Below are 21,250 nucleotides of genomic sequence, written 5' to 3'. Positions count from 1 at the left end.
CTCTTACATTCTTCTTTTGCATTAAATACATATTATCTAGTGTAGCATTTTTATTTTTTAATAATTTCAAAAGCTTATTCTTTTATTTTCTCAGTGTTTGCTCAAAGGCTTACAATATACACTTTTACAAATCATAATCTAATTTAGACTTATCCTAACTTAATTCCAGCAAGCTATAGGAACTATACCTCTATAGTCCTTTTGCTCCTTTCTTTTATTTTGTAATTATGTATTAATATTATTAGCAATATTAATTGTTGCATTTGTATTTCAATATTACAAACCAAAAATGCATTGTTATAAATATTAATTTAGTTAAATGATTTTTAGAGAAACTGAGAAAAGAAAGAAGATTGAATATGTATAGCCATAGATATTTTTTATTAATACACTTCTTTTTAATCCTAATTCTATTCATTCTGTGCAGATTCATGTTTACTGACTGGTGTCAATTGCTTGTTTCAAAACAGCTTTGTTTGCATTTGTCTCTTGTATGCTTTCATTGTCAAACAGAATACATTTCTGTCTGTTCTAGAATCTATAATACAAGTATACATCAAACTAAAATTACATTATATTGTTTTATCTACTTGCATGTAAATAGGTTGAGAAGAAAGGAGAAAAACTATGTTATTATAATGTCTTTATAATTACCTACACAATTACCCTTACTGACATTCTTTGTTTCTTCTTGTGTTTTGGAATTTTTGTCTGATATCACTTGTTTTCAGTCAGAGAAATTTCATAGAGTTATTTTTAAGGTGGATCTACTAGAAACAAATTATTTTAGTGCTTGCTTATTTGGGACTACCTCTATTTTGACTTCAGTTTTGAAATATAGTTTTGCTGAATATAGTACTCTTAGTTGACAGATTTTTACTTTAAATAGTTTGAATATATTATCCCTCTGCCATCTGGCCTCCATTTTGTTCTAACAAAGTCAGATATTTATGTTACTGTTGCCCCATTGTATCAGTTGAGTTTTTTTATACCATTTTCAAGATGGTCCTTGTTTTTCAACATTATGAGTCTGATGATCTGGGTATGGGTTTCCTTTCATTATCTTAACTGAAATTTATTGAATTTCTTGGTCATGTAGATTTATGATTTTTTAACTCAAATAAGGGAAATTTCAGTTATTGTTTCTACAAATAGGTTTTTTTTTTGTGGTTATTTTCTCTCACTTTGTTTCTCTCAGGGTGCTTACACGGATTATACATTTTTTCCCCCAGAGGATTTGTTTATTTTCCTTCTTCTTCTTTTTTTTTTAATCTCATGCCTTAAAATGCATCATCACCATCCTGCTATCTTCACATTGACTGATACTTCTGCCCTCTCAACTCTGCTATTGAATTTGTTTTAGTAATTTTGCATTAGCACTTCTCAAATTCATAATTTCCTTTTTTAAGTAAGTTCTATTTTATTTATACATTTGTTTAGTTTCCCTTAATTTTTTTTAACAAATGATATTCTTTAGGTATTTGAGCCTATTTATAAATACTGCTTTGAAATTCTGTCTGCTCAGTGTAATTTCTGGGACATTTGTATGCACTTTCTTTCATTTTTCCCCTGTGTATAGTCATGCTTTCCTGCTTTTCTCTGTCTCATAACTTATGTTAATCGCATATTTTAGAAACTATAATGGGGTAAGTCAGGATTTTGGTCTTCTCTGCCCATAGGACTTGTTATTTGCTTATTTATTTTTATTTTTATTGACATCTCATGGTTGTTGTCTTTATGCACCAGCTGTATGTAGCCAGCGATGTAACCCATTCATGCCCCACAATCTCCTAAATGCCAAGCATTGCCAAGGTTTTAGCTGGAATCACATTGGCTGGCTGTCTCTTCATCCTGTTCCTGATGAAATTATGGCTGGTCTCTATCTATTGATGTCACACTTAGTTATCTTACATTCACAACTACCTGCTATCTCACAAATCTATATTGTTTTTGGTAGCACCCTGATGCATATATTTTTGAATTTTCAAATTCAACTAAAATTAATTCCCTTAGCCAATGTAGCATTTTGCCAGGTTTTTATTTATTTATTTATTTTTTGAGGCTTTCTTTGACCTTTCATGGAGTGCCACCTCTATGTTATAAAATGGGAGATAATGACAGGGGTAGAAAATTAACTCTTCAGTACTGCTCTAACTGGATCCTCACTATAGAACTGAAACTGTGCATGTGTGTGTTGAGGGTAAAATCTTGATACTGTCATCAACTCTACCACTGCCCAGAAGAGGTCTTCCATAACCACAAGCTAGAGGGAAAGGCACCTGCCACCGCTTCCTGAAAATCAGCATGAACTAGAATTTACCCAGCAGAGCCTTTCTTCTCTGAGACCAGAAGGTATAAGAATGGATATCTGACTGCCAAACCCACCAGAGCTGTTATCCTGCAACTCAGAAGTGTGTGGCAAGGTAACATTGCTCTCTTTCCCCAGCTGTCTGTCCTGCCCAGTTTCTTTCTAGGTAATGAGAACTGGGAATGGGGACTTGATGCCTCCTGGCTACAGCCATCTGCTTAATATAAACCTCTGTAGCACGAAACTGTGGAAAGTAGAATCTACTGATATTCACCTGCAGTGAAAATCACCTGGAATAGCTCCTTCACTCTAGGCGACTAGGGGATTGTAGAAATGCTGCCTATCTATCTACTAAGCTCTGTGAAGAAGGATTTCTGTAAGACACAGATGTCGGGAAAAGGATATAGTCTTAGCTTTACCTTCCACAGCCTCCCGCTCTTCTTTCTGACTTTGTATGGATTTGCTGAGTAAATGTCTCTCAATTTATCTAAGTCCATTGATAACTGGACTAGAGACTTTGTAGGTTTGTCTTTGCTATTTGTTAATCAGTAATAAGCGTCTTTTTTTATTTTTTATTTTTTTTTAACTTCTCACACGGATATTTCAGAAGTTCCTCCTGGTCATCCTCCTTGTTGAGTGCTTTTTGATAGATTATACTCCTTATGTTTTCTTCTGAAATTAAAATGCTTTTAATAAAATTTCCCCAAAACATCTGAGTTCCCTCAAGACTTACTATAAAGATTTTTTAGAATTAATGAATACATATTAAGCCACTTTCTATATTTAAGACTTTGAGCTGAATCTTTATGTTTTATTTTTGAACAAAATATTAGAAAGAAGTCCAATTAAATTTTACTTTATAAGTTTATTTATCTTAATGCTCATAATGTTTATGTTAATGTATTATGTTAATGCTACATAATGTCAACAGGAAATATGTGATAACTTAGCTTACCATTAAAAATGTCCATGAATTAGATAGAATATTTGATTTGGAAGACCAAAAATAAGTTCTTAACAAATTATTGTGGGAGTAATTTATGAAAAATATTAATTAAAAAGAGATTCATCTCTTACAGCATGGGATTTTAGATTCATGTTTGAACCAATAAAATGAAAGAAAATGAAATGTCATTTGACCGAATTTAATATATGCACATTGCTTTTTATATTATTGCATTGTACACTGATAAAAGTTTCTCTTTCTGTCTGTGAAAAGAAGAAATTCCCATAAGTAATGCTTTTAATGTATTCACAATTTGCCTGTGTTTGTGTCTTCTATTTTTGAAATGACTATATTATAGAATCTGGATTTTTTTCTGTTGAACATTTCTTTTGTAACAGTATATATTATTATCAAGATTCCTGCCACACAGAAAAATATTATATTCTTTTTTAAAATTTCTTCACAAACTGATTAAAAAGATTGGAAAAGACCTTTCCAGAAGTTTTTTTTTTTTTTTCTTGCTTCCCCACCATGGCTCCTTGAAACGAATTTAGCTTGGTTGTTTCTACAAATTTTCTTAAATATTTGTTTTTGATTCACTGTATAATAGGACAGAGAAAGATACAAAAAAAAAAGAGGTAAAGATGGGAGTAAGATGCCTAGCGATTAGGTGATGAGTGAGACAATGCTTCAGTAAGAGAAATCTCATTGATAGGGTAGCAGAGGATTAAAATGACCTCAGAATAATAATTTAAAAATCATATAAAATAAGACATCACTACTATGTAATAAACTAGAAATCAGTAATTGAAGAGAAACTAAAATATTTCCTTCACTTGAAAGATATGTACCCTCTGACCGACCAGCAGAAAAGGACAGAAACAAAATACAATTGTCAAAAAAAAGTGAAGCAAACTTTTCTAAATAATAAAGATAATTATCACAGTGAGGATAATTTGGAAATAAATACAATGAATGCTCTACATAGAAAAACACATGAGATGTTTCCTTGGAGAAAAAATATATTAGGCGAAAACCACTGATAAACAAGGGACTCAGCCCAAGAAGCTAAGAAGACAAGCAAAGGTGATGACCTAAATTCATCTTAACTTGAATGGTATAATTTAAAGTAGACATAGACTTTGAAAAGAAAGATAAAATAAGCAAAGTTTTGAAATAAATGATGCAAAGGGAGAGGAGTGACAAAAGAACATAAACGATAGGAATGAGATGTACAGTTACATATCTGCAATTATTCATTTAGGGAACAAGTGTTGAATCTCTGTTGTACATTAGTCATCACTGTGTGCATTATGAGTTCCGCCAATGCAAAAAGACAAAATCCCTCTTTTTGTGGAATTTGAAAACTAGCATGTAGAGGTAGAAATAAATCAATAAGGTGAATTATTGAAGTGTATCATAGATCAGGATGTTAAGAAATACTCTGGAGAAAAAGTAATTTTTAGATATGATAGGAAATGAAGATCTCACTGAGAAGTAAATGCTTAAAGACCTAAGGAAGTGTATGTGAATATCATTGATAGATCTTGGGGGAAAGTATTTTATGAAAATCAAACAGCTCCCTGATTTAGGAGTTCTCTTGTTATGTTTGAGAGAAAACAGAAAATCTCTATAGTAGAATTGAGCAGAGGTTAGTGAGCACCAGAAAATGAATCTAGAGAAGCAATTAAGCACATGATCTAAGTGACCTTGTAGGTTATTTTAAGGACTTGAGGTTCAGTTGAAATGAGATAAGATAGCCAGTAGCAATGAAGAAATATATCCAAACAGGATTTTTAAATCTGAACAAAATTCAAGGTTGGTTTTTTGTGTTGAAAATAATGAGAAATGAGAGGTTCAGAAGCAAAGAGACTAGTTGAAGAACTATTTAAATAACCCAAGCAAGAAAGAAAAGTGACTTTGACCATATTAGAATTAAAGAAGAAAAAGAAATGAAAATTATTTGGTCATGTGTATATTAGAATGATAAAAACCAATGGAATTTTCCAGTTTACTTGAGGTAGAGGAAAAGAGAAAGAATGAAGACAAGGTTGACTCTAATATTTTGTTCTTGACAAAATATTGAAGAATTGAAGAAACTTGAAGAATTGCAATGTAATCTACTGACATGTGGAAAGTTATGAAAGTAAAAAAAAATCAATGGATGGGATTTTACGGCTTGGTTTAGGATATAAATTGAAATGTCCATTAGATAGCAAAATGTAAATTTCATGAGTATGTGTTTAAGTATATTAGTCTGGAGTACACGACAGTTCACTACACTGTAGATATAAATTCACGACTAAATAGCAAATATATGATATCAAGATCAGCAAATGGATAAAAGTAAGAGGAAAGGTTTAAGTCTGGTTATTTTAAAAAATAGAAAAGGGATGATAAGGAATAGTCCACTAAGTATACTGAGAAGGGGTGAACACTGTGTTAAAAGGAATGCCAGTTGACTATGTTGTCATGAAGGTCAAGCAAACCTCTGGGAGAAATGACTGTTGTTTTCAGTGAACAAGCTAGTAATCTTCAAGAGAGATTAAAATCTTTAAGACAGATCACTAGCTTGTTTACTGAGTAGTTTTAGTGTTGTGAATCAAGAAAAGGTTTAAGGGAGAATTTGAGAAGAAAACTAGAATATGGTAAACAGGAAATTTTCTAATTACTTTGTAATAAAACAAAGAATATAAATATGCTGGTCTAGAGAGTTATATTTGGTATAGAGAAGAATTTTTATGAATATTTAAAATGATACCATTTTTGTATGTCTCTGAGAAGAATAAAATCAAGCAGGAAATTGATAATGGAAGAAAGAGGAATTTTGGGGTGACAACTTGGTAAGATGGGCTAAGATACAGAATATACAATAATTCCATAACAACAAGACAGAAGATAGACTCTGATTCTACAGGTAGGTAAGTGTATAGATGTAGCAATAGGAAAATATAGAGCTTCATCTTGATTGTATTGTTTTCTCAGAGAAATAAAAACATAAATCGGTGTTATCAGTTGAATGTGCCTGCAATGTAGGCATACAATAACTGGTTGGAAGAATGGAAAAGTACTGAGAGGATAAAGAATACTTGACAAGTCCTCTTACGGTTCATGAGCATATAGGTAAATATATATAGGTAAATAGGGAAATCATAAGTCTTTTTGCAGTCACATTCAACTTTGTGAGTGCCAACATAGAATAAGTGAAGAGTTAGAAATAACCAAGGTTTGGCTTAGCTAAGTAAATACAGCGAAGTGAGAGAAAGATAATGAAGGTAAAGAAGATACTTACATTGACTAAGGAAATGAATTGAGAACGGAAATATTGAATACATGATGGCAGTGAGATATGGTGACAATATGCTCGAACAAAGAGACAGAAGATCTTGCAGGGTTATGTAATTTACAGATGCAGAGTATCAGAGGAAGTAGATTGAAAAGAAGTGACAGTTGGAGGGATTAGAGATGCAGCTCAGTAGTAGAGTTCTTGCCTATCACACACAAGGGCCTGAGTTTGGTCCTCCGCTTTGGGCAGGGAGAAGTGGCAGTTGAAGCATAGAATGGATGAAATTAAAGTAATTAAAGATTTTTAATTATAGGTAATAATAAGGCAAAGATAGAACAATAAAATTGAAGAAAATATGGAAGATATGATAAAAATAATCATGTGTATAGTTATATGAAAATGAATTTGAAAGCACAGAAGGCTTGTTGAACATCTAAGAAAACAACTTACATTTGACTCAAAATGTATGGAAGACATATCTTTAATTTGACTGAGTAATGACATGTGAGTACTTAATAATCAACAATAAAAAAAAGAGTTGTCTCTGAGATATTTCATGGACATATTCTGACTAACCTTCAAAATAAATGCCCATTAATAAAGAATGGTTCACTCATCATGGTGCTTCATGTGCATTCATGCAAATATACCTGCATATTTTATAATATATATACAGTATTATATTTATATATGTGATGTATAATATATAATATATATGGCTACTAGAAGAATAATGTGTTTGCATAACTTGAAATAGAAACTGAAAATAATATATTTGTGAGTAAATCAGTACTATCAAAATAATGAACTGCAGCACACTATAATTTGGTATATTATTTGTTTTGAAGAATGTATAAAAATATGTATAACATTCTTAGGGGACACAAAAGCTTTTGAAGTTATTCTCTTGAGAATAAATTTGGAAGACTGCAATAAAATAAAGAGCCATAATTTTTCAATGAATATACATTTATTTATAGGAACATTTTACCAAGTATATGCATGCTATTTTTATGACAAACTTTAATAATTAAAACACTTGCACTATATATTCTTTTATATGTGACATATATATTTATATGCCCCAAAATTATGTGACAGAAATTGATAATATTTAACTGTGGTAATATATAACTAAATTTAATTTCGGTTTTAACAATTATTTGGGATATGTCTTTCAGTAAAAGATTAATCAATGCACAATCACATATTTACAAGTAGCATAACCATAAAGGGATTTTTTAAATACTGACAGTGTTGGCTTTGGATATTTCAATGAGCAATGTCAAAAAGTTCCTTGACGAATTATGCATAGTTTTTGAGAATCTTGATACCTAATGGTGGCATGATTATTATTTTTAAATGTTTTATTATGTAGCAATTTGTATTAATTACAGAAAAAATGAAAATAAAATTAAGCAGACTGACAGTTTGAAGGAATAGTATAAATGTACAACTAGAGATATTAGGGAACTAACCTTTTTCCATCAAGGCTCCTAGTATCTACACATTCTGATTGCTAGTTATAAAGTCTCACCTCTCAATTTTTGCATGTTGCATTCTAGGAGCACTGTCTACCTACTCATCTTAATTTACCATAGCACATAGACAATATATGTATCTCATGCAAAAGGCTTCTAGCCCTGAAATCTCAAAGTAGCTTGATCTTCCTTTGGATAACCATGCTGTCTTGTACAGTCTACTCCCACAATGGTAACTTGAACAGAACTCATAAGGAATCTATTTTCTGGGCAAAATCTACTTTTTTTTTCCCAATACTAATGTGCCTTCACTTCCTATAAGTCTCCATTGAAAAAACTATCAATTTCTCTTCGGAATTTTCCCATTCTTGAATTTGTTTCTCATTCTGAAAACCATGGTGACTCATTTCAAGTAAAGATTATAAGTCATCATTTTCTCCACACTCTAAGGCTGGATAAAATTGGAGGTTCTACTCTTGCATATTAAAACAGAGTTTATACTCCAATTTAAAAATTTAATATTGTTGGGCGAGTACTGTACTCATCCCTAATGGAATTCATGCAATGCATTCACATTCCACAATCTCATCAGATTTCTTAACACTATCATCTACAGTTTATTTCTAGAATATGCTCCTTATTCATGTTTAACAGAGGAATATATGTCATGTTTGGGTTAATTTCTTCTTTTGTCTATTTACGCAATATAAGGGCTTACTGTGCCCTCTGCAAAATATCAATATTTTACATTGGAGAAGCAAGAATAGAATATAGCTTCCTCACTGAGGAATCCAAGACTGTTGGAAAATACATATGTAAGCAATATATGCTTCATAGTAACTGTTGTGAAGGGGTATGCATTACATATGCTGCAGGCACAGAATTGGACACAAAATTATTCTGGTATAAGGCTATACAGATTATGAATACACATTGGCATACATTTTGAAAAGAATATTTCCAGCAAGCCATGAGTATGTGAAAAGTTTGCCTGTGTTGAAACAGGATATCAGGTTCAAGTAATTACAAGTACTTATTTATGATCAAATCAGGAAATGACATTTACAACTTCAAGTCAACTTGGGAAACAGTATAATGTGGCTCAGAATATGAATAATTGGATCAGTTTGAAAATTTTTTAGGAACAAAATGATGTCTAAAATGAGACAGGGGCATTGAAAGAGTAAGGTGTTACAGTATAAATAAGGAGCTAAATGGAGAAATTTGGAGATTCATTAGGTACAACAAATGAGAAAAATAAGTGGGTCAATAATGTTACTATTCTCTGAAATTGCAAAGTAGGAAGAAAGGCCATTTCTTGAAGGACAGATATTGAGTTCTATTTTGGCTACATTGAATTTGAGGTGCAATTTAAACACTCAGCAGGGAACTTGTAAGCTTTTGAATATCTTATGCCCCTAAATATAAGATACTTTCTCCTTTTAAAAATAAGAAAATAAAATTAAAAAAGGAAAAAGACTTTTAGGTTTGAATCTTTACCATACCTCTCATATTAGGAGGATATTTTATTTTATTTAGTTTTTCAATTACTTTATTTGCAACATCAAAATGTCATTGAGAGAACATACATTACCCTGTAATGACTTCAATCAATGCTAATTTGAGATACTTACAGAGGTCATCAATAGGAAAGGAAAAGAGGAAGCAAAGAAAATTAACACCAATTAGTCATTATTTCTGCAAGTGTGACCTCCCATGTTTAAAGGCTGCATGTCATTATGAACCAAGGTCTTAAATAATTTAAAGAAGTAATAGGAGAAAGGATTACACAAAAGAAATTACAAAGACATCCCCAGAAGAATGTCAAAGAAAAGATACTCTAATGTCATACCAAAAGCTTACTTGGGGATTTGGATAAAATTTATAGTGGCAGTATAATACGAGGATTCAACATTGACCACTCCACAAATAATATAGATGCTCATGGAGAAATCCGCATGACATAAATCCAAAAATGTCATTCTGATAGAGTCTGGTATTGAAACTTAAGTTTGAATAAAATCTTTTCATTATTATTTTATATAGTATGTGGTTTTAAATATGTATGTATAAGTAAATTAAATATTATGATTAGACTTTTGAATATTTAAACTACAGTCTGAGACTAGAGTACATATTTAGAATTCCCTTTGGGAGTATGGGAGATTACCTTCTCTTCCAGCATCTATATTAAATAGATCAAGATCTCCCAATTGTGACATATACCACATATGTGCCAAATAAGGATGTGAAGTACATACCAAATGCATTGAATTATTAGCCTTTATTTTCTCATCTTATAAATTTTACCCAAACTCAGTTCATGCAGTTTAATCATCTGAAGTTACTATTTTCCCTACTATTTCAGTTTCCTGCTGGAACTCAAGCCCTGCCTCAAGATCACATAAAAGGGCTGGAGTCCCCAGTGCTGAACATCTTATTACCTCCTGCCTATGGTACTGTGTTGAAAAACATATTTCTAGCTACCATTGCTTTCCTTTAAATTAGGTGTGTCTCTTATGGGTTCAGAAGACAACTACACTTTTAACACAGATGCTGGCGATGGCCACATACAACTGCTGCTGTGTTTGATCCACAAATTAAAACTTTCCAGTTGTGGTTGTCATTGCAGGTTGATAATGAAGCATGAAGCTTAAGGTGCTGTGGAGAAGCTTCCTGCAATCACTGTAGAGAGCCTCCTAACACTAGGGAAAGAAGTGGCAGAGAGAAAAAGAGACTGGGCCCATGAATGATACTTTGAACCCTTCAAAATCTTGAAGTCTGCTGATCTGCTAAGTTTCTTGCTATGCAAACCAATGAACTCCTTTATTATTGAAGCTATTTTGAGTCAATTTTCTTTTATATGCAATTCAATTCAACTGTATTAATTTTTAACATTCTGCATTCTTCCTTGAATTTAGTCATTTTCTTTTTCCCACCATAAAGGTATTTTTATTGCTCCTACTTCTACCTTCAGGCACTTCCCAGCCTAGTTTGTATGGGTATAACACTAAGGTCCTTTGACTTTCTGTGTGTCTATACTTTATGTCATGTCATTTGTGCTAGTTATTTGTCTCTGTGAACAAAACGCCTTACGCTAACATCATACAGGAAAGATTTATTTTGCTCACAGTTTCAGAGGTTTGGGTCCAGTGTCAGTAGGCCCCATTGATTAGGACTTAAGGCTGCTTATGGCAGCCAAGAAGAAGACAGAGAAGAGGACGGGGCCATGGGTAAAAATATAGCTTCCAAGGGCATTCCCAGTGACCAACTTCCTTCAATTTAGAGTTCCTGATAATACCTTCAAATTATTAATCCAAGGATGATGTAAAAGCCCTAATTATCCAATCACTTCCCCCAAGGCCCACCTCTGAACATTGCTACATTAGAGACAAAGACTTCAAGAGTGAGTCTTTGGGAGACACTTCATATCCAAATTATAACAACATACACAGCTTTTATAGTCTTATTTTATTTAAATTCACAACAATATCCCTAGGCATTTCCTGTACCACTGTCTAGGCTCCACCAATGGTTTCTTAAGCACATTTCTTTCATACTTTGTGGTTTCTCTATGTTAGCCTTTGCATCTGATATGTCCCTGGACACATATAATAATATAATCTTTCAGTACTCACCTCAGATTTCAATTTTACCAGGAACCTGACTTTCCCATGTGGAGAATGTTATTTACCTCATTGTGTTTCTATTGTATTTTTGGACTTTTCATTACTAGTTAATGTTTTGTTTTTATATATATCTATATATGCGTACTACATTACATGATCTTTAATGGCAGAAATTATATTTTATTCATCTTTATTTTCTAGGATCCTAGCATACTACTTGGACAATACCTATGTGTAGCAAACAAAATAAGTGCTAGATGGAAGAAATAGAGGACAAAGAGAGAAAAATAAAAGAAGAAACATAAAATAGCTTTTTTTTTGAGAGAGAGAGAGAGAATTTTTAATATTTATTTTTTAGTTTTCAGTGGACAGAACATCTTTGTTTGTATGTGGTGCTGAGGATCGAACCCGGGCTGCACGCATGCCAGGCAAGGGTGCTACCACTTGAGCCACATCCCAAGCCCAAACATAAAATAGCTTTTTTGGAAGAAATGAAATATGAGCATAGGAGATAGTTTTTATAAATGAGGAGTATATCCAGTACTAATCACAGGTGATAGCTAAGAGATGATTCATGAAATATAGAAATATTACTCCACTATTGATAACAAATATAGTTCACTATTTCATCTGTTGCATTATAAATAGTAAAATGCATGTTATTCATTTGAGGGTTATAAAAAGAATTATAATTTTAGCTTAAAGTTCAGAGTATAAAGAAAATCCTAAAGTATGACTTTGAAGATTCAATTTGATCAAAAACATCTTTTTAGCAACGAATTGGGAAACATCAGAGTGCAGAATAGCACAGGAACCATATAGATTCATTGACAGAGGATGGTGATGTCTAATGCTGACCATGAACATTTGCAGAAATCAGTCTATAAAATCACAGAGAATATTCTGAATTAGAACAACAACAACAATTTCTTCTTGGATTGTAGTTTTTGTAAATATATTTTTAAACCAATTATGAAATAATTGGAAATAATTTTTGGAAACCAGTTATTTTCCCCCTATGGTTTGAATATGGTTCAACCTTTCTGAAACTCATACTGTGTGTTTAATCTCCATTGTGAGGTATTAAGAGGGTGGAAACTTAATCTGACTATGGTGTTTACAGCAGGTTTGGGGGTTATTAGGAATGGATAAGGTCATCAGGTGGAGCCCCTATAATTGAACCCTCGTGACTTATAAGAAGAAGTCTCTGGCAATGTAAAGATCCGCACTGACCTGAGACTCTACCAGCACAAAGTCTATCACCGAATGTGACCTCTTGATTTTTAATCAGAACTGTGAGCTAATATAAACTTGTTTTTTTTTATTATTTATCCAGTCTGTAGAATTTTTTTGTGAACAACAACAACAACAAAAGACTAAGGTAATCCCTTTCTCATTGTAGGAACAGGATATTTCTTTGTATAATTTCAAAGTTTTCAAATTTAATATCAGTTACTAAAATGCTCATCAAGTGTAATTGACAGAAAAAGTCATTGTGCCCTTAATTTAGGGGTATTTTTAAAGTATTCCAGCGGTCAACTGGGCTGATTATACCTATAAATATCTTTACCTGGTATATAAAACTAATACTCAAAAGAGAATAATTGGAGAATCTATCAGTAGTATGATAGAAGCTGTTAAATCTCTTATTAGTGGCGATGAGCAAATCCATGTATTTCAGCCTGGGTCCGTTCCTCCCTTCCACAGAGTCATAACCTACTGTGGCTGTACCTGCATAACTGAGTAATATATAATCTCCCAAAGTCAATAACACTTGAAATTGAAAAAGTAATATTCAATTAAAGTAAGTTCCTATAAAATTCAATTATAATAAAGTTCAAAAGACGTATATCCTTCTGTAATTCCTGTTTTGATTAATAGAATTATTTTGCAAAGTCATCCTGGACTCCTCCCTCTCTCTACTTTCTAATTATCTCTCTACCCTCCATTCACATTGCCTCTACATTTTTACTAACACTCTGCTGAATTCATAAATTGTTTTTCAAATCTATTCTTGTTCCTTGCAAATCTGTTTTCTGTATGTGACTTTCAAACTTCATCACTATCTCAGTGGGTCAAAAATCAAGTCCTATTTCTACACTTCAAATGCTCCTCCCTCAAGGTTTCCATCTTATTAAAGGACAAGCCCATTTCTCAATTGATTGGCCAACAAAAAACTCTCATACTGCCTCATAATGCACATTAGGGTTAACATTTTGATTGTGCCCATCAATAAATTCTGTCTCATGCCACTGACAGCTGATATCCAACTCACCATTATATATTGCCTAGTGTGTTGGCATAGTCCTTTATTTAATTCTTCATTTGCTTCCATGGTTAAATCGCTGCACTCTATTCTACAAACACTACCTGGAACATTCTTTTGGGGCTCTGATCATATCATTTTCTACTTTCAATTTTCAATGGTTTTCCAGTCTTAACAAGTTGCAAGCACCTGTATACTCCTTCATTGTTGCAGTTCTGAACTTATCTCCTAATATTCTTCCCCTTAACCCACTTCCTTACAGCAACCTTGGCCTCTTCACTATTTTTTGTACAAGCCAAGCATATCGCTAACTCAGGGTCTTTGCACTCACTATGTCCTCAGCTTGGAACACCCTTTCCACCTGACCATCTCTGCTCTATACACAAATATCCCATCATCAAAATGTTCTCCCCTGAAACTTCTAAAAATGAACTTGCCTCTCACATTTTCTGTCCTTTACCACATTTTGTGTTTTATTCATTGTATTTATGACTACCTGATATTTATTTATTTCCTAATTTAATTTCTCCCTCAATAGAATATATGTTCCCTCTGAGCAAGACATTAATTTATGCTGTTCATTATTGTATATCTGGGTGATGATGGGATAGTGTTTGGCAGGTAATGGAAATTTATCAGGGACTTCTTGACTTTTTAAAATTTCTTTACAAATAATCTTTCTAATATATGTGTGTGAGCTTGTAATTATGCATTGGGTGTATAAATATAATCATGTTGCTCATCAATTTAAAAACTAGTCATTGAGATTGACTCTCAGCATGACAATATGAAAAGCTTTGGTGACATACTCTCCAGCGAAACTTGAGAAAATGTTAATAAAACTTAAAAATGTTTAAATGTCTTTGGAAATGGTACTGAAAGCAGATACCTAATGAAGAAATATCTATTCCCCCACAAAAAAGTCAACAACAACAACAACAACAAAAACCCTATAAGAGTTTTGTAAGAAAGGCAAGAATCTGTAGTATTTAAATTAATGTGTAGTTTCTAAACTGAGATTCAACACTTCAACTGTAACTTACATCTCAATCTCAACTATCTCAAAAGGAGAAGTGGAGCATTTAATTGAGAAATAAACTAAATTTTTCCACTGTTCTCCACTTTTAGTATGGCAGCCATAGAAGTACACAATGTGTCTCTTCCTTCAGTAAGAGCCATTAAAAGAAAAGTAGCTGGGTGATCTGCTTCTGCTGCCAGTTTGGACTCCCAACAACTTTAAGACCATAATCATTCTCCTCAGAGCACTGCTACCTATGGTGATCATAGAGATCAGCCATGTCTGCACAAAGCAGGACTCCCCTACAGGGCTGCCTTTGATCTGGCTGCGTTTTTCTTAGATGACTCTGTTTCTTCTTAACTACCCAATCCTTTATTCTTTGGTTTGCCCCTTCACAGGTCTCAGACCTACCACTATTATCTTAGGTGTCACTTGTCTACCCCTTCTTTCTTTTCATTCTTCATAGGTGTTTAATAAATGAATCCCTTGCATACATTATTCCATTTTGATACTTCATTATGAAAAGACTCAAAATTTCTGTGAAAAAATGTACCTGCATTTTGACAACTCTATATTGCTTATTTACTTTTAATGTATAAGACTTGTATGTAAGCTTAAATTAAAAAAGCAATCTCTGTCTCATAGTTCCACTTGGCAAATTCCTAATATTTTTATTTATATATTTGTATTTATTTATTTTTTATTTGTTCTACTTAGTTGTACATGACAGAAGAATGCATTTCAGTTTATCGTACATAAATGGAGAACAACATTTCAATTCTCTAGATATAAGCAGTGTAGAGACACACCATTCATGTACCTAGTGTAATGATGTCCATCTCATTCCACCATCTTTCCTACCCCAATAACCCTTCTCCATGCTCCCCTTTGCCCAATTCAAAGTTTCTCCATTCTTCCCATTCCAGACCCCCATCATAGATCAGCATCCACTAATCAGAGAAAACATTTGACCTTTAGTTTTGGGGGATTGGCTTATTTCATTTAGCATAAGCCAATCCCAATTTCTTAATTTTTAAAAAAAATATTTCTATTTAGTTGTAGTTGGACACAATACCTTTATTTTATTTGTTTATTTTTATGTGGTCCTGAGGATCGAACCCAGCACCTTGCATATGCTAGGCAAGCACTCTAATGTTGAGCCACAACCCCAGCCCCCACAATTTCCTAATATTTTAATGCAAATGTATTTTAAAGTTTCTAATAATATGCATATACAGGATGTTTGTTTTTTTAACATATTTTCCTGTTTATTTCCCATGGTGGGAGATACATATTTAGTCTCATATATCTTCATCCTCTTTATATTTCATTATATCAGTAATCTATAGTTTTTGTGATTGTATAGATATGACTCACAGCTGAACAATACAATGTAACACTGTACTATGATTTGATTTCTTTCTCATTTACTTTTTTAAATTTTTTTTTTTTTTGTGTGTGTGTAATTAATTCTCCACTGTAGCTTTTCACACAGTTTTGAGTTTTAGATGGATAATTTATTTGTTTATTCTCACATTTTTTCCAGAGGAGTTATATATTCTCATAATATCTAACCTCTTCATGTCATTTATCGTTTCATGTTGTGTGTTCTAAGTGACATCTTCTTTGGAGCCTGTCATTCTCTTTCATCTACCAAGACTGAATGTTAAGCTATACCATGGTAGTAACTTATGCCTATCCATCACCATCATCATGGGCATCCCTTTATTGTCACTACTGGTGTGAAATTCTTTTGTTTCCATTTTTCCTTGATTATGTGGAACACATTATTTAGTAACTTCCCAAAGGAGGGTGAATGGAATACATACATATTTTTGAATAAGCCTTTCCTCTTTCTTTATCTTCATTCTGATTTAGATAAATGTAGCTTTCAAGATTAGAAATATAGGGCTGGGGATAGGGGTCAGTGGGTAGAGTGCTTGCCTCACATACATGAGGCCTTGGATTCAATCCCCAGCACCACAAAAGAAAAAAAAAATAGAGAAAATGTTCCCCAATCGTTTGAAGGCATTATTTTCTAAAATATTATAGACACGAAAGAAGACTTAAGTTAGTTAGATTTCCATTTTCTTTCCTGAGAACTGTTTTAATTTTCTCTCTAGATATCATTGGGAGAAATTCCCATCCCCTTTAATAGAATTTTTTGACCATTTATGTTGAATTAGGTATATTTTTACCAATTGCTCTGGCTAGCTTCTGAATTCTCTTAGTCTACAAATTTAGAATTTTTTCTTCTATGAAATTTTGATTTTGATTTACTTCATTCTTCCAGTAATAATAATGTTAATATTATACATGTTAATAAGTGTTCTTCCACTATCTCTTCCACTGTCTTTTACTTTCATTTCTTATTTTGTATTTGTTTATTTTTTTTTGTCTTCCTGAGAGGTTTTGCTGCAATATCTGATAACCAATTCCAGAAGGTCATATTTAAATAGGTATGTTGGAAATCTGATTCAGAGCCATACTTGTCCAAACTACATGGCTACCATAGTTAGTTGGTGGTGATATGAAATTTCAGTTTATGAAAGTGTTTTTCCTTAGAGTAGTTAATTTCCTAAAGAGGACTTCTCAAACCTTTTAAAGATTGGAACATTAATACTTTTGTACTCGGTGAAAGAAAAGAATCCCTTCTCTTATCATTCAGTGTTTAGTTGTTCACTTCATTTCTCTGTGTTCAGTATTTATACTGGGTTCTTTGGTACTATAGTCCTTTTGGAGGAAAACTGTAAGACCTAAAGCCTATTTAAAAATTCTTGTTTTTAACCCCGTTTCACACCCTATTTTGTTAGATACTTGGTGCCTTCATTCTTAACACTTCATGCTTTCCTTTAAGAATCATCAGCTAATTTCTGTGTTCCTGCCATTAACAAATTGTGCTTCACTTTTTGTGATTTTCTATATGCAACACATATTTATTTATATACAATAAAAAATTTTGTCTAGTTCTTTCACTTTTGTTTTTTCCTAGTGTCAATGTTTTTATTATTAATATTATTATTAGTTTTTCTCATGATATGGAGGTTTCAGATGAAAACTTGATAAATATTTATGTATAATCCACTGTGTTTCACTGTAAGCTGAATGCATGTTTTGATTTTCTCTATAATATTAAATTTTAATAAGATAACAATAATGATATTATTAAGAAACAGAGAGCAATGAGTGATGCGAATGTGAGACACTGGAATTCTTGTGCATTGCTGTTCCAGATGCAGAGATGTATAGCCACTTTGGGAAATTGTATGAAAATAAAAGAATCAACATATAATCTAGCAATTCCATTTCTTGGTATATATGCATAAAAGGAGAAATCAGAGACTCAAAAAAAAGTTTATCATCATGTTCACACACATTATTCACAATAGCCATAAAATGGAAGCAACCCAAGCTTTTATCAGTGGATGAATGGATGAACAAAAATACTATAAATATACACCATAGAATATCACTGAGCTCTTAGGAGGAAGAGAATTCTTTCACGGGATAGAGCATGAACAAAACTTCAGTCATTACTGAATGAAATAAGCCAGTCCCCAAAACACATATATTATGAAGAAACTCTGTGATCCCTCATATGATGTACCCAGATTAGTTACTAAATTCTTAGAGAAATAAAGTAGCATACTAATTGGCTGGTTGGGAAAGAAGGAAGAATGGCAGTAGTGTTTAAAGGGTACAGAATTTCAGTGAGCAAAATAAATTTTTTTTCTGGGAATTGTGGTGGTGGTTGTACAACAATGTAAAAGTACTAAATGTCATAGAACTTTACATATAAAATGATAAATTTTGTGTATGTTGTTACCCCCACACACACACCCACAATGAATGCTTAGGGTAGTATTCACTGAGAAGAAGCCACTTGAAAGAAACGCTTGACTAAGGTGACAGGCTTAGTCATGCTGACATCCCTAAGGAAAGAGTACAGTCAAGAGAAGAAGCAGAATACAAAATACAAATCAAAAAGGACTTTCAGGCTGAAAACTGAAAATGGATATTGAATGTAGCAAGATACCCATAAATGTAGTTAACAGTAGTTAATGGAAAATAATAAGTTTCATGGAGTGTTGTGCTAAATGCTTCTTTTTAGGAAGTATTCAGGAGAAATGGAGAAAACTATATCTTAAAACACTACACAAAATAAAAACCATAAATTTGGAGTTAAAAGAGTTTTCTTTCAATTTTTTTCCAACTGAAGAGAAAAAAATTAAGGAGGAATTTAGTAATAAAGCAAAGAGGGTTGATAGAATTGCCTAAGATTTTGCAGCATGGATACACAGTGCAATAATTAGTCCTTTCCTTACTCTAACACAGAATCGATTGCATCAATTTTCACAGAGTGTCTCATGTACTAAAGATAAAGCTATCATGAAATTCATATGGAAAAACAAAGGACCCAGAATAGCAAAAGCAATTCTAAGCAGGAAGTGTGAATCGGGAGGTATAGTGATACCAGATTTCAAACTGTACTACAGAGCAATAGTAACAAAAACAGCATGGTACTGGTACCAAAACAGGCAGGTGGACCAATGGTACAGAATAGAGGACACAGAGACCAATCCACAAAATTACAACTTTCTTATATTTGATAAAGGCGCTAAAAGCATGCAATGGAGAAAGAATAGCATCTTCAACAAATGGTGCTGGGAAAACTGGAAATCCATATGCAACAAAATGAAGCTGAACCCCTTTCTCTCGCCATGCACAGAAGTTAATTCAAAATGGATCAAGGAGCTAGATATCAAATCAGAGACTCTGCACCTGATAGAAGAAAAAGTTGGCTCCGATCTACACATTGTGGGGTCGGGCTCCAAATTCCTTAATAGGACGCCCATAGCACAAAAGTTAATAACTAGAATCAACAAATGAGACTTACTCAAACTAAAAAGTTTTTTCTCAGCAAGAGAAACAATAAGAGAGGTAAATAGGGAACCTACATCTTGGGAACAAATTTTTACTCCTCACACTTCAGAAANTTCAATAGATGAATGGATTAAAAAACTGTGGCATTTATACACAATCGAGTATTACGCAGCACTAAAAAATGACAAAATCATGGATTTTGCAGGGAAATGGATGGCATTAGAGCAGATTATGCTAAGTGAAGCTAGCCAATCCTTAAAAAACAAACTGCAAATGTCTTCTTTGATATAAAGAGAGCAACTAAGATCAGAACAGGGAAGAAGAGCATGAGGAAAAGATTAACATTAAACAGAGACGAGTGGGGGGAGAGAAAGGGAGAGAGAAGGGAAACTATGGAAATGGAAGGAGACCCTCATTGTTACACAAAATTACATATAAGAGTTTGTGAGGGGAAAGGGGAAAAAAAACAAGGGAGAGAATTAAACAACAGCAGATGGGGTAGAGAGGGAAGATGAGAGGGAAGGGGAGGGGGGATAGTAGGGGATAGGAAAGGTAGCAGAATACAACAGTCATTAATATGGTATTATGTAAAAATGTGGATGTGTAACCGATATGATTCTGCAACTTGTATTTGAGGTAAAAAATGGGAGTTCATAACCCACTTGAATCAAATGTATGGAAGATGATATGTCATGAGCTTTGTAATGTTTTGAACAACGAATAAAAAAAAATAAAAAAAAGATACTTGGTTCATGTATTTTTAGATCCTCTATTTGGATCACAGAATTTCTTCTTTGTAGTTGAGGATGCATGTAATATTAAGACCAGATTTTGATACTGTTTTGAAGGTGCAACCAAGCTATCATGAATCTTATTTAACATTTATTAAACATTTCCATTCTTCTTCAATTCTAAGTAAATTAAATGAAATGTCTTCCAAGATGCTTACTACAAGGAGGCAGTGTTCTAGTATGGGGTGTTGCACTATAATCTACTTTCATTTCATTAGAGCTATGCCACTCTTAGTCTTGTATTATTAGACAGTTAGATACCAATGGTTTTCTAATAGATTTTCTTACAAAACTTTATTGGGGGAAAGTTTTGTCTTTGCTCCTTTCTCTTCCCCTTGAAGTGTAAATGACTACTTACTTAAAAAAATCCGTTAATTTGTCAGGTTCACTGGCGCACACCTGTAATCCCAGCATCTTGGGGCTGAGGCAGGAGGATTGAGAGTTCAAAGTCAGCCTCAGCAAAAGCGAGGAGCTAAGCAACTCAGTGGAGACAAAATAAGACTGGGGATATGACTCAGTGGCTGAATGCCCCTGAGTTCAATTCTTGGTAGACTCACCTCCCCACAAAAAAGTCCATTAATTTGAATATCTTTTCAATATCATAAGGTTTTTGCTGATAACATCAACAGATATCAGTAACT

This window comes from Marmota marmota, unplaced genomic scaffold (genome assembly GCF_001458135.2).
Source record: "Marmota marmota marmota unplaced genomic scaffold, marMar, whole genome shotgun sequence".
Taxonomy (NCBI): Eukaryota; Metazoa; Chordata; class Mammalia; order Rodentia; family Sciuridae; genus Marmota; species Marmota marmota.
The sequence above is the reverse complement of the archived record's forward strand: the minus strand, read 5'-3'. Positions refer to the sequence as shown.